At 42.9% G+C, this 15,906-nt stretch overlaps 1 pseudogene; it reads right to left on the bottom strand.

The window, feature by feature from the left end:
* Positions 1–11,189: 11,189 nt before the first annotated feature.
* LOC120054338 lies at positions 11,190–14,052 on the bottom strand (annotated as a pseudogene).
* Between the last annotated feature and the right edge of the window lie 1,854 nt (positions 14,053–15,906).

Here is a 15,906-nt window from a genome sequence, read left to right as displayed (position 1 = left end):
TCAGCCGCGAAGTGGTAGGCCACATAAGCTCACAGAACGGGACCGCGGAAGCGTTTAGTGTGTAAAAATCATCTGCCCTCTGTTGCAGCACTCACTACCGAGTTCCAAACTGCCTCTGGAAGCAACGTCAGCACAATAACTGTTTGTTGGGAGTGTCATGAAATGGTTTTTCATGGCCGAGAAGCTGCACACAAGCCTAAGATCTGCATGAGCAATGCCAAGCGTCGGCTGGAGTGGTGTAAAGCTTGCCGTCATTGGACTCTGGAGGAGTGGAAATGCTTTCTCTGGAGTGATGAATCATGCATCACCATGTGGCAGTCCAATGGACGAATCTGGGTTTGGCGGATGCCAGGAGAACGCTACCTGCCCAGTGCATAGCGCCAACTGTAAAGTTTGGTGGAGGAAGAATAATGGTCTGGGGCTGTTTTTCATGGTTCGGACAAGGCCTCTTATTTCCAGTGAAGGGAAATCTTAACGCTACAGTATACAATGACATTCTAGACGATTCTGTGCTAATTGGTCTACGCAGATAAGTTCTTGCCTGATTTAGATCTCATCTGTTGAAAAGATATCTGTTCGTCTCTGTGGATGGTTTGTCCTCTGACAAATCGATGGTAAGTTTCGCTGGTCCTCAAGGTTCTGTTCTGGGACCACTATTGTTCTCACCCTATATGCTACCTCTTGGTGATGTCATTCGGAAACACAATGTTTCCGAATGACTCATCTCTTCAGTAGGTCCTATGATTGAGTGTAGTCTGGCCCAGGGGTGCGAAGGTGAATGTCAAGGCACTGGAGTGACGAAACCCCCTTGCTGTCTCTGCCTGGCCGGCTCCCTTCTCTCCACTGTGATTCTCTGCCTCTGACCCTGTTATGGGGGCTGAGTCACTGGCTTACTCGCGCTCTCCCATGCCATCCTTAGGAGGGGTGCATCACGTCATGCCAGGCTTTTTCCCGCTATACTTGACTTGAGTGGGTTGAGTCACTGACGTGATCTTTCTGTCTGGTTTTGCACCCCTTCCGGCTCGTGCAGTGGGGGTGATCTTCGTGGGCTATACTCGACCTTGTCTCAGGGTAGTAAGTTAGTGGTCTGTTGATATCCCTTTGGTGGTGTGGGTGCTGTGCTTTGGCAAAGTGATTGGGGTTATATCCTGCCTGTTTGGCCCTGCCCAGGTGTTCTCCAACTCCCCCTGTCTCAGTCCCTAGTATCTATACTGCAATAGTGTATGTGCCAGGTGGCTAGGGTCTTTCCTATCTGTTGTAATTATCTTGTCTTTTCTGGCATCCTGTGTGATCTCTCTCTCTCTCTGTTTCTCTCTTTCTCTCTCTCTTTCTCTCTTTCTTTTGCACCTGCAGTCTCAACCTCTGAATGCTCGGCTATGAAAAGCCAGCTGACATTAACTACTGTGGTGCTGACCTGTTGTACCCCATATAACCACTGTGATTACTATTTGACCTGCTGGTCGTATGTGAACATTTTAATATCTTGAAGAATGGTCTGGCCTTAATGGCCATGTACCCTTACAATCTCCACCCGGCACAGCCAGAAGAGGACTGGCAACCCCTCAGAGCCTGGTTCCTCTCTAGGTTACTTCCTAGGTTCCTGCCTTTCTAGGGAGTTTTTCCTAGCTACCGTGCTTCTACATCTGCATTGCTTGCTCTTTGGTGTCTTTGGAGTTTTAGGCTGGGTCTCTGTATAAGCATTTTGTGACATATGCTGATATAAAAAGAGATTTATAAATACATTTGATTGATTGAGCGATTGATTGATTGAAATAAGGATTCTTTGGCTTGTAACCATAGCGGAACCCTTTCTCGTGCTATTGGAACCTTATTTTGAAGATTCTATAAAGAATCATATTCATCAGGTTCTAAATGGAACCTGTATGGTGTTATAAAGAACCCTTTCCTAAGGTTCTATAAAAAAAAAAAACATGAAGCAAGAGTGTGCAAAGCTGTCATCAAGGCAAAAGGTGGCTACTTTGAAGAATCTATAATATACAATATATTTTGATTTGTTTAACACTTTTTTGGTTACTACATGATTCCATATGTGTTATTTAATAGTTTTGATGTCTTCACTATTATTCTACAATGTAGAAAATAGTAAATATAAAGAAAAACCCTTACTGTTACTGTATGTATCTTTTTTAATTCTGATTTATCAGGGGGTGATGCAGCACCCCTACTTCCCTATGATCACCGGGGAATTTAGCATTTTTGGGGGGGGGGGGGGGGGGGGTATAATATTTCTGCCTCTGTAACTTTCTCACTCATCTTTATTCACGATTCGCTCAGGATTATGGTAGCATGGTAGCGTCCACATTAATGTTTAAGTGTTTAGAAACATATATTTTATTCTTATTTACAATTAAAACAACTCCAAAATGACACAATACATAATTTACCATTAATTTCTATTGGGCACATAATAATCGGAAACACAACCAAAACAAACAGCAAATACATCCAGCAAGCTTGTTGTAATCATTGCATGCTAGGAATATGGGACCAAATACTAAACTTTTGATTACTTTAATACACATATAAGTGAATTTGTCCCAATACTTTTGGTCCCCTAAAATGGGCGGACTATGTACAAAATGTGCTGTAATTTCTAAACGGTTCACCCCATAGGGATGAAAATACCCTCAAAATAACAGTCTACACTTTAACCTCATAGTCATTGTATCATTTCAAATCCGAAGTGCTGGAGTACAGAGCCAAAACAACAACAAAAAACGTGTCCCTCTCCCAATGCTTTTGGAGCTCACTGTACTGTATGTTGCCCTTGTGGAAGTTCATAGACTTCTTATGCTGCCAACTTAGGGTTCATATAGACATACAGTTAACATTTCCCTGATTATACCCTAAGGAGATAGATGTAGAGAGTTGTAATGTTGAAGACCCTCTTCCCTAACTTTACTCAGAGTAACAAAACGGGAGGACCTGTGAGAAGCCAAGTGCCTAACAGAGCTGTCATTTAAATTCAAATGTAATATAGTGAACAAATCTCAGGCAGTCTGTTTATCTCTGCTGCTACATGGCAGTGCTGGATGTCGTGGGTAATGTCGTGGGTAATTAGGTGTTGTGTTGTCACGCCCTGACCTTAGTATTCTTTTTTCTTTATTATTTTTGTTAGGTCAGGGTGTGACGAGGGTGGTATGTGTGTTTTTGTCTTATCTAGGGTTTTTTGTATGTCTAGGTGTGTGTGTCTAGTCTAGACATATGTAGGTCTATGGTGGCCTAGATTGGTTCCCAATCAGAGGCAGCTGTTTATCGTTGTCTCTGATTGGGGATCCTATTTAGGTTGCCATTTCCAGTTTGGTTTTGTGGGTTATTGTCTATGTGAAGTTGCATGTCTGCACTCATTGTTTATAGTGTTCACGTTCGTTTTGTTAGTTTGTTAGTTTGTTTAGTGTTCTTCGTGTTTATTCGTCTTACATTAAAAGTATGTATTCACATCACGCTGCGCTTTGGTCTCCTCACTACAACGAACGTGACATGTGTGGCAGTAATGGAAATCGTCTGGCAGACAGACCCAACAGTGTGTATCTATGGGAAGTTTGTTAATGACATTTATTACAATGGAAAAAGCAATGTGATCCACTTCCATCCATCACAGCAGTGCAGAGAGTAGAACATAGCAATATAACCATATTTTCTGAGTGAGTTTGATGTGAATGTGTCAGAATGTTAGATATGTGAGGAAATTAATATGAAATACCTTGATCCTAAACCTGCACACATTGAGGGACTGAAAATCACTTTTAATGGACTTTTTCATTTGAAAATTTGTTTTTTTTTGGTCAAAGATTAAGATTAATCTAGGTCCAGTACAGGAAGGAGCAACCAACAAGCAAACACAGCCCTACAGAAACAGCCAAAGTGAAACCTTCCTTTCTGAAACCTCTTTGCTTAACTGAAGCAGTGTCTTGTCTCTGACCGTGTCTCAGCCTCCAAGGCATATCACCAGGAAGGAATGCTGAGACATTTGGAAAAAACACCCATGCCTCGTTTTGCACCTCCGTACCCAATTAGCAATTAGCCAGGCCTTTAAGTGGAGACCTTTGCTGTGGCGTCTGATCCCAGCCTGATTTATATGCCGCTTGTGCAGTTGCTGATAAGAGAAGGGCCCCAGAATACATATTAGAGTTTTACATTTAATTTTATGATGATTTGCATGTCAGGAGAGCCTTAGGGGCTCCGGGGAATAACATGGCCGCTCTTCAAAAGGATATCTGTCTGCCGCGTGGCAGCAAAGTGTGTAGGATTGCGCTTTTTTGTGTGCAGGTAGGTAATTTACTCCCTGACTAATCTGCAGAGATAGGGAGAAGTTGTAGAAGAAAAATCACTTACACAAAGAACAAAGCTCTCTCTCTCTCTCTGAGGCACCTTGTCAAAACCTACGAAATGAACACCACGCAATAGATAGAGATGCTCCCTCAGCATAGGACTGGCATGAAAGAGGGATGTGTGTGTTTGTGTGGACATGTTTGTGTGTGAAAGAGTGTGTAGGTATATAAATTGTTTCCGTGTGTGTGTGTGTGTGTGTGTGTGTGCTCTTATATAAACAGAAAGTGCTCACATTACACCTGTCCTTCACACTCACTATTGACTACAACCATTCTTCCCAGCAGTAGTCTCTAATGAGATCACAGTCAGGGACAAACGCTCTGTTTATCTGTCTGTCTCGCGGGAGAGACCTGCAACACCATGTAAACATGCCCACTATATCAAACAACACACTAAACCCACACACACTAATTCAGAAACTATTTGCATACATACAATGCCTATCAGAGCAATGCTTGTCACAAGAAAGAATGTAGGAAAACCTTGAAGACTAGATTACACAGCCAGTAGTACACCATCCCTTACATACACAATATAAATAACATTATAACAAAAAATACCTACACAACTGCACAATCATTCGCAGTGTAAAGACTTTACAATAGTGTAATAATCACATATGAAGTAGGCCTACACCATAACACCTTTAATGAGATCCCCTGGTACTTTTGTATACTTTTTTAGCCAGTAGTTCTGAAAGCGCTCACAAGCCAAAAGTGATCCCCGGGAAATTGCTTATTTAAAGTCACACATGTGCAGATATGTTCACCACGTCACTGCTCTCTCTCGCTTGCTGTGTGTGCATCAGGAGGTTTAAAAAATACTTAGTCGCCAAAGTTCCGGGACATGTCTTTAATGTCTTACCTACTCTCTATCAAACTCATATATACTTTCTGATCATATATTTGGTATTTTATCCTCCTAAAACATTTCATTATCCTGAAAAGGAGAACAGACATGCTTTGGAATGTACATCTATAAGCATATTTCTCTCCCTGCCAGCCAGCGTAAATAGCAAGCTGTCACTTCAGCTTTAATGAGTTCTAGGATCCATTATTAATGACATGCCAAACAACTGGATGTCTCAGGGCTGACTGCACATCCTATACACTGTGTCTGCTCCACTATCTACACACACACACACACACACACACACACACACACACACACACACACACACACACACACACACACACACACACACACACACACACACACACACACACACACACACAGAGTGTCCCAGAGTGTGGGAAAATATGAAACATGTAAGTATGATGACATTCTTACTGTGAACAATAGAACTGCAGTACAACAACAGAATATTGTCATTCATCTATTTCCATATTTAACTTTGTAATTGAATAAGGGGCATTTCCGCATGGTGAACACCTCGGAGCTGTCCATTCAGCACTGCCCTGGTCAGCTACTCCTGACAAGCCATCAACACACTCTACATGTGCAGGACCATGGACAGCGACAACTTCCAAGACTAACAGAGATCAGAATTTCCTCACCACAAGTGATTAATCATTTTAGCAGCAAACTGTAGGCTTGTCCACTATCCTACCCCATGGGCAAAACAGTGCTGCTCCCCTCGCCCATATAAGTCCCAACAACCACCTCCACAATCTTTACCAGGAAATTAAAAACAAACCAAATTTCAGACGGTTCTTACCTGAAACATTCGACATCAATCATCTGCTTTTCTCTCTGAAAAACGGCGATATGCTGCTTCCCCGGCACGCTACAGAGAAATGCATTAGCCTGGCGATATGCTGCTTCCCCGGCACGCTACAGAGAAATGCATTAGCCTGGCGATATGCTGCTTCCCCGGCACGCTACAGAGAAATGCATTAGCCTGGCGATATGCTGCTTCCCCGGCACGCTACAGAGAAATGCATTAGCCTGGCGATATGCTGCTTCCCCGGCACGCTACAGAGAAATGCATTAGCCTGGCGATATGCTGCTTCCCCGGCACGCTACAGAGAAATGCATTAGCCTGGCGATATGCTGCTTCCCCGGCACGCTACAGAGAAATGCATTAGCCTGGCGAGGGACGGAAGACAGAACAGTCGCTCCAAGGCTCCACTAGCCCCTCAGGCTAAGATCAGGAGACAATTAGCGTATTCCTGCATCATATCAAATGAACATTATTCTGGATTCCGTTTATACCTTTTCTAATGATCAACTCTATACAATAATTATTATTATATTATATAGCTGGTTTGTTTGGAGAGCCTCCCCGCAATAGAGTTGTGGCTCTCTCGCACTCCCGCCTTTAGCTCGCCTGCGCTACTCCTCGCGGCGGGAGAGGCTGATGTTATTCGTGATGATTCGTTTTGATGGAGACCTTCCGCGGGCACTTTTCTTCTAATGGATGGAGGGACACTGCTGTGTGCCAGGCAGGGAAACAGCAGATGATGGTGGTTATATAAACTGTAGCTTGTGTCAACTGCCACTATCTATCGAAATCAAATATGTATCATACTATACATTAGAGAAAGTACATCTCTTGGACACTGTCTGGACCAATGGAGCAATCAACAGTGTGAATCTCAATCAAGAGGAAGAGATAGGAGTCAGACTGTGTTGACTATTCAGAAAGGAATGGAGAAAGTGTGTCTACATGTCTAATTTCATTATTGTGTATGTTTTTTATTTCCATAAAAACGATTTATCTCTCGCTCTTTCTATCTTGCTCTTTCTCAGTCAGGTAAATGTTTGAGTTTTAATGCAGCCCAATAAGTCATGCAGCTCAAACATCCACAGTAGGTGCTGATCAAAGGGCTTAGAACACAATAGTGACACCATGCCCGTAAGCCACCATTAATTACTTTCTCGTCCTGAAATTGGGAGTCTACTTGGGCTCAGAGAGATGTAAAGGAAGGGTGAACAACAGACACAGGAAAGTGGAGGGAGAGAGTATGGAGAGGAAGGTTGAACAACAGACACAGGAAAGTAGAAGGAGAGAGAATGGAGAGGAAGGGTGATCAACAGACACATGAAAGTAGAAGGAGAGAGAATGGAGAGGAAGGGTGAACAACAGACACAGGAAAGTAGAAGGAGAGAGAATGGAGAGGAAGGGTGAACAACAGACACATGAAAGTAGAAGGAGAGAGAATGGAGAGGAAGGGTGAACAACAGACACAGGAAAGTGGAGGGAGAGAGAATGGAGAGGAAGGGTGAACAACAGACACAGGAAAGTGGAGGGAGAGAGAATGGAGAGGAAGGGTGAACAACAGACACAGGAAAGTAGAAGGAGAGAGAATGGAGAGGAAGGGTGAACAACAGACACAGGAAAGTAGAAGGAGAGAGAATGGAGAGGAAGGGTGAACAACAGACACAGGAAAGTGGAAGGAGAGAGAATGGAGAGGAAGGGTGAACAACAGACACAGGAAAGTGGAAGGAGAGAGAATGGAGAGGAAGGGTGAACAACAGACACAGGAAAGTAGAAGGAGAGAGAATGGAGAGGAAGGGTGAACAACAGACACAGGAAAGTAGAAGGAGAGAGAATGGAGAGGAAGGGTGAACAACAGACACAGGAAAGTAGAAGGAGAGAGAATGGAGAGGAAGGGTGAACAACAGACACAGGAAAGTAGAAGGAGAGAGAATGGAGAGGAAGGGTGAACAACAGACACAGGAAAGTAGAAGGAGAGAGAATGGAGAGGAAGGGTGAACAACAGACACAGGAAAGTGGAAGGAGAGAGAATGGAGAGGAAGGGTGATCAACAGACACAGGAAAGTAGAAGGAGAGAGAATGGAGAGGAAGGGTGAACAACAGACACAGGAAAGTGGAGGGAGAGAGAATGGAGAGGAAGGGTGAACAACAGACACAGGAAAGTGGAAGGAGAGAGAATGGAGAGGAAGGGTGATCAACAGACACAGGAAAGTAGAAGGAGAGAGAATGGAGAGGAAGGGTGAACAACAGACACAGGAAAGTGGAAGGAGAGAGAATGGAGAGGAAGGGTGAACAACAGACACAGGAAAGTGGAGGGAGAGAGAATGGAGAGGAAGGGTGAACAACAGACACAGGAAAGTAGAAGGAGAGAGAATGGAGAGGAAGGGTGAACAACAGACACAGGAAAGTAGAAGGAGAGAGAATGGAGAGGAAGGGTGAACAACAGACACATGAAAGTAGGAGAGAGAATGGAGAGGAAGGGTGAACAACAGACACAGAAAAGTGGAAGGAGAGAGAATGGAGAGGAAGGGTGAACAACAGACACATGAAAGTAGAAGGAGAGAGAATGGAGAGGCAGTGAAATAGAGATTGGGAGAGAGTGCCATAATGAGCTATTATCAGCAACTCTATTCTGACTGGCTTGTTTTCTTACAGTTGTGTGGTAACAGTTCTCTGTATGAGTTAGCATCACCTTGGTCACTCAGCCCTATAGTAGTGGTTACTGTCCTGACAACGGTGCACCACCTGTGGATAATTTGGTCCCTGTTACCACTGAGGGGAGGATATGGTCCCTAACTACCAGCACACTGATGAGTATGATTGTGTCAACTTTGAGGATCTCTCAATGATTGTGGTGACTTTGTGTTAGTATTGCAGTGTTTTGGTGATCTGATCTGTTGATGATGAGAAGCCACAGACAGGGAGACTGTAGGCTGGGCGCACCTTCCGGCATGTCTTGTTTGATTGGTCTCCTGTGGTATTCCACCACAAATTTTCTAAATATTCAACACCAGTCAGTCAGTCAGACATCAATAATACTTCATATTTAAACTTCCTCAGTGGAGGTACTCATCAGAACAAGGGGAGCGCATGGCTGTGTGTAATCAGCCTGCCCTGTTTTATTCTCCTTCAGGCTTGTCATCTGAATCCTCCCATTCACAGTACAATGAGGCTGTGTGATTTCCCTCACATTCTGAGGCTAAACATCTCCCTCATTGCCAGAATGTCCAGCAACAGAACAAGGTATTGACATAGTTAGCACTTTCTATGTCCCTGTCTCTATGTCCTTGTGGTATTTGTGGACAACTACAGTATGTCTGTGTCTTGTTACTCTGGTCAATTAATTCAAATGAGAATAATTGTGTTTTTTCTCCCTCCAGTTATTTAAATGGAGCAATTATACTTAAAATTGTAATAGATAGCCACCGGATAGAACACAGAGCTCTTTGAGGAGAGAGGGACTCCACTGTACCAACATAACAGTTAACTAAGCACTGTCCTGGGACTGGCCTACGGTACACTCACATAAATGCACGCACAACACGTGTGCTCACAGACACACAGAAAACACTCATGCATGCACATTGCATGCACATGCTTGTGCTTTCAAAACTTGAAAGCCTGTCAATCCTTTCCTCCGGTGCCCTCTGCTGTTAGAAAGTGGTAAGTACACCTTAACATTGATCAAACTTCAGTTCCACTTAGGAGCCTCAAACGCAGGGGATTTGTTTAGGAAAACACTGTATCTGATAGCGGTGGGTTAGGGAAAGCATACTCTAGATTATGAATCATTTTGCTAAACCAATCAATCAATTAATCAATCAACAAATCAACCAATCCATCGGCCAGTTCACATTATTAGTGATGAGGTACCTCAGTATACTGCAGCATAGCTCAGTGGAAAGACAACTGATATAAAATTCAAGAGATATGTCCAACATGAGGTCTTATCCATTACAACAATATTAACTATATAAAAACAGCACGAAACAGCTTAATCCTTCTGGCTGAGCAATAATCATTGTTCTCTTCAAACAATCATTTTATCAATTATAGTATTCACTTAAAACAGAGGAAGATCAGTGTGTTTGTGTGTGTGATTAAATATGTTTGTGAGAGAGGGATAGGACGGGAGGACAATAGCAATAATCTAAAGGAAGGGAGACAGTGAAACAGTTGAAATAAACACAGTAGTATAAAAGTAGAATAATCTCTCTAAGCCACCCTGTCACATCCCTGTCTTTTTATACACATATTACATATAAAGTTAGTGACTCAATATGTTATCTATTGGAGAATCGTTCAGGCCAATAAGAATAGAAAGATGAAGAGAGAGGCACTCAGCAGAGAGGGTAGAGACTTCACCACGTGCACTGAAAGAAGACTGGTGCTGTGAGTCTTAGGGCTGTGTCTGTTTCTACAGTGAGCTCCAAAAGTCTTGGGACAGTGACACACGGTATTCCAGCACTTTGGATTTGAAATTATACAATGACTATGAGCTAAAAGTGCAGACTGCCAGTTTTAATTTGAGGGTATTTTCATCCATAAACCGTTAAACCGTTTAGAAATTACAGCACTTTTTGTACATAGTCCCCTCATTTTAGGGGACCAAAAGAATTAGGGAAAATTCACTTATATAAATTGGAGTATTTTGTCCCATATTCCTAGCACGCAATGACAATGATTACATCAAGCTTGTGACTCTACAAACTTGTTAGATGCATTTGCTGTTTGTTTTGCTGTTTGTTTTGGTTATGTTTCAGATTATTTTGTTCCCAATAGAAATGAATGGTAAATAATATATTGTGCCACTTTGGAGTCACTTTTACTGTGACTCCAAAATATTACAATACATTATTTACCATACATTTGTATTCACACAATGCATGAAACCACTAAATTATCTGCTCGAGCTCTCTCTTTGTGTGTGTAAACACATAGGGTAATGTGTGCAGTTTATACAGCTTTTGTGTGGTTGTGCATTGCGTCAATGTTTTTGTGATTGTGGTTGTATGAATCTACCCCTGTGTGGTTGAGTGAAGTTGTGAGAGAGGATGTGCGTGGTTGGGTTTCAGGGATTTCATGTGGTTGTGTGTAGGTTGTGTGTGGTTGTGTATGGTTGTATATGGTTGTATGTGGTTCTGTGCGTTGTGTTTCATTTGTTCACTCTTACCCAGTGGTTCTCCCAGCTCCAGGTGACCATGGCAGGTCCGAATGATCGAGCAGGGTTCACACTGGCACCAGTGTAGGGAAGCTAAACAGAGGAGAGATATTACACACATATACTAATTGGGACATTCCAACCAGAGGGCTTAGGGTAGAGTAGTGATACCTACGGCTTGGGTTAGGTTTAGGGGCTAGAGTTAGTGCTAGGGTTAGGGTTTGTTGACTGATGAAGAGTGGTGTCGTGTCTTTGGCTATGCCGGATTAAGTGATATGACATGTTATTCTATAAAATCCTTTCTCTGTAATTAATATTACCTGATTGAGCTAATCATGTAAATGTAATTAACTAGAAAGTCGGGGCACCATGTAAGAGTGTTTATAGAGCTGTTATCTTCCGAATAAACTCTGAAAGACCTATTAATATTTTACATCAATAGCAGTCAATATTTAATCATCACCTTTTTTCAGACTCCTCTGAACACCGTAGAATTCTTGGTTATCTTCACGAACCCTGGCTAACAAGTTGAATCAGCAATACAAAATTGGGTTTAATTATTTATTTACTAAATACCTAACTAATCACACAGAATTACATATACACAGAATGAATCATACCTTGATTACAAATTATGTCATAAAGGAAAACGTCCCTAGCGGACGGAACAGATATGACAGCTGGTTACACAAAGAAAGGGGGTTGGGTTTGAGTGAAAGAGCGGGAAGACTGAGGAACAAAGGGAGAAGCTGTGCTATTGTAAATACAGTATCTTATGCATTCTAAATTACTGCCCATTTGGAAAAGGAAAATGCAATAAATATTTACTCTGAGCTGCGCTTCGGTAGGTTGGTCGTAGATGCTGGCCGTGTTGGCCAACAGAGATTTTCCTGTCCTCGGAAGAATGTCACTGGTGGTAAATTGGATACGTTGTAGTATTGTCGTTGTGTGTTAGACTGGATACGTCGTCCGTCCTTTCCTAGCCCACGTTTACAGCGGCCGCTGCTAACTCAACGGCTAGGAGGTATCACTTCTGTAGTGAATAAGAGTTCAAAGTTCATACCATTCGCAACCAAAGCTCACGCTGAGGTTGGCTTCGTTCTGTATTTATTATCTGAATCCTTCTGACATCGGACCTTCGTCCTAATGTACCCGGAACAGCAAGTTATTTGCCCTTTTAACGCAGAGGCTGCAGGCCTCGCGTACTCGGAACAGGAGGTTACATTTTCGTCAAGGGCTTATATAGTGGAGAGAGAGAAGGGTGTGTTTCATAGTTTATAACCCATGTCTCTTCACAGGGGCGGGCCACTGATTGAGCAGAGCTCTAACCTTATGAAAACCCAATTCTCTCATTTGGAAGCTAAAATGACATTTAACCTTTTCACAAATAGTTTTATATTTAAACATTTAAATTGCACAACAATTCCATGTGAATCTGATAACTAGAATGTGTAGACTTTCCCAGATACAGTTTATGTCGTCCTGTCATCAGTCATAATGTCTCAGATGACAACCGAACTGACATCATATTCATTAAGTACCAATGCATATTTTCCACTGGTTGGATTACCGAAATATGGTTCCTTTCCCCCCACCGTTTGATGTTCCCAGACTCTCTATGTTTAACAAAGGCTATTCAAGAGTCCTTCAGTAGAGTCAAGAGAGAGAGGGCAGAAAGGTATTCATGGGGGGGTCATAAACCTTACCCACAGGCCAACGTCATGACAGTGGCAAACTCTGTTGGCTATCTGAGGTACTACTCACAGCGAACAGGTGTCCGATGTAGACAGAGAAGCCGATTGCCAGGGCAGCTGAGCCCTTCAGGTCTCTGCATTTGGGGTCACAGGTGGCGAACATGGTGAAGATGAGTTCCAAGGTGATGAAGAGTTCTACAACCAGGGCATGGCCCACAGAGATACTGGTGTTCACCTGGGGAGAGTCACATGACCTTGGTTAGCAAACAAGACAGGATGTAAGGCACGTGCAGTAGACTTGAGGACAAGGGCTAAATCCCAAATGCCACCCCTTTCCCTGTGTAGTGCATTACTTTTGACTAGAGCCGGGACATATGGCAAAAATGAAAAAACTCTTTGGTCCTTTAAAAACCTGCTGTATGTAAAATATAGTATAGCTGGGAAAATAAATACATGTGACTCTGGATGACAACATAATGATGTTTGTTTCCAACATTAGGGCTGTTTTCCTAAAGAAATGAAATCTGCTTTGTGTTTTTGTTTTGTTTCCTTGCCACGATACTAACATGTATCGTGATACTGGTTTTATCCCAGGCCAACATTTGACAAGGGCCCATAGGACTCTGATTAAAAGTAGTGCACTATGTAGGGAATAGTGTGCCATTTTAGACTCGGGCAATGACTACCCATAACAACTTAAACTTTGAGTTCCTCTTCAGTGATGATGACAACTAACATGACAACTAATCAAGGTTAAAGTTCAGACTCTGTCTCCCTTCCTTCTTACTGATGTGACGCCCATCTCGCTCCTGACAACATCTGGAGTAACCCCGTAGAGCACAGCTGCACCCACCACTGCTCCCAGACACTGTGCCAGGAGGTAAAACACTGCCTTGGCCAGGCTGAGTCACTGGGTTACCACCATGGCTGCGGTCACCGCAGGGTTAATATGGGCTCCACTGATGTGTCCAAAACACTTGACCAGGGTGGCGATGCTGATTCCGAAGCAGAGGGAGATGAGGACTAGGTCAGAGTGGGTGCTCCTCAGCCACCCAGTTGATGGTGGAACCCAGGCTGAGGAGGATAAAGATTATCATGGCTAGGAACTCCGCCCCCATGCAACGCCAGAACTCCTGTGTCAAGATCCCCTTGAAGGCGGCCATGACCCTGTCTCTATGACAACATGCAGGCCAGGAGGGAGAGGAGATGGATCGGCACTGGTTGGTACAGCAAGGACACACACACCGGGACCAACACGTCCTGATAAGAGGAGAGAGAGGAGAGAGGATGAGGGAAAGAGAGGAGATAGGATGAGGGACAGAGAGGAAAGAGGATGAGGGAGAGAGAGGAGAATGGATGGGGGAGAGAGAAGAGAGAGGGGAGGGGGAGAGAGAGAGAGGAGAGAGAGGGTAAGGTGAAGGAGAGAGAGAGAGAGAGAGTTAGGGAGGGAGGGAGAGAGAGAGAGAGAGAGAGTGTAAGGTGAAGGAGAGAGAGAGAGAGAGAGAGAGAGAGAGAGAGAGAGAGAGAGAGAGAGGAGAGAGAGAGAGGGTAAGGTGAAGGAGAGAGAGAGAGAGAGAGAGAGAGAGAGCGAGAGAGAGAGGAGAGAGAGAGGAGAGAGAGGGTAAGGTGAAGGAGAGAGAGAGAGAGAAAAAGAAAGAGGAAGAGGAGGAAAGCCATCCAGCTTCACTCACTGGTAGTTTAGAAATATTTGTTTAATTTACACCAAACAACAAATGTGGCTATGCATTGCCCTGTTTATAAAGGTGATGCCTCTGATTCTGAGGATGTTTCAGGTGTATCCATCAACATCCCCTCACTGCTGATATACTGCTCAGTTTGGACAGAGAACAGACAGATTGCTGATTATAATAGCCTATAATAAAACGATATACAATCTCTTAATTCTGCTGGGGAAGGTTTTTATTTTAAAACTCAAAAAACAAATATGTTAGTATTGGATGCTTTCAAAATAACACTACTATTCAAACACTATTATACACTAGAAGGATTGATTGCAAAAGAAAGTGTGAGGTCTCAAGATTTTACTAATAAGTGGGACCACATAACATGTCAAGAGGGATGGTCTGATTTCATAAACAAAGGAAAGGTGCTCCTGATCGCCAGCCAAATTCTAGTAGTTGTTTTGTTTTGTTTGTTGAGTTGTATTTATTGTTTTTTTTTGTGTTTATTTATGTCATTCCTGTTTATGTCCTTTTGTAGTTTGTTAGGGTAATTTCTTGTTTGTTAGCTTTTGTGTGTCCACCAGGGTGGGGTGTTTTGGGGAGGTGTATTTTTAAATAAAAATAGTAATAAAATATATTATATACACTGAGTGTAAAAAAACACTTGTTAAATCCACTTCAAATCAGTGTCTCTTAAATTGATCTGAGGCCGGGGACAGCCAATCCAGATTCAAATCCCCTAAAATGACCAACTCTGAGGAAAAAAGAAAGGCGTTAAAACACTTGGATATAGCACCAATAGCATTCGCAATGGCAGCAGGGGGCGCTAAATCCCAGAAACAAATACACATGTATTCTGGTTTATGGACACATCTACAACCAGGAGCTCAAATGTCTTGGGAACAAAAATATCTAAAGATTGGGATGCCATGAAATTAGATTTGACATATATGGCCACTTCTCCCCCTTTCTGTAATCTGTCCCATCTACATTATAATAATTTACTTCAATGTCTTTATCAGATACATAACCATTTAACCATGTTTCCTGTACCCAAATGTCAATTGTGGCAATTTTTTAAATCATATTTTGCACATTTAGGTTTATTATCCAAAGCCCCCTACGATATTTAAAGTCAGAGGGTATTCAGATCATTCCCATAAGAGCTAACAGGCATAGGATCATCTGCAGCTATTTGTTGAGTGAGCTGAGACTTTGCATAGGTCTCTGGCCAACCACATGAGAGCAGAGTAGACTGAGCATTTGACAGACCTCCCTCAAGTCGTTGGATGAAGGGACTGGGGGGGAACTGGGAGAGCAGTGTTGGCAGACCTC

The sequence above is a fragment of the Salvelinus namaycush genome, chromosome 10, assembly GCF_016432855.1.
Source record: "Salvelinus namaycush isolate Seneca chromosome 10, SaNama_1.0, whole genome shotgun sequence".
NCBI lineage: Eukaryota > Metazoa > Chordata > Actinopteri > Salmoniformes > Salmonidae > Salvelinus > Salvelinus namaycush.
Note: the sequence above shows the minus strand (reverse complement) of the source record. Positions and strands in the feature narration are given on the sequence as shown.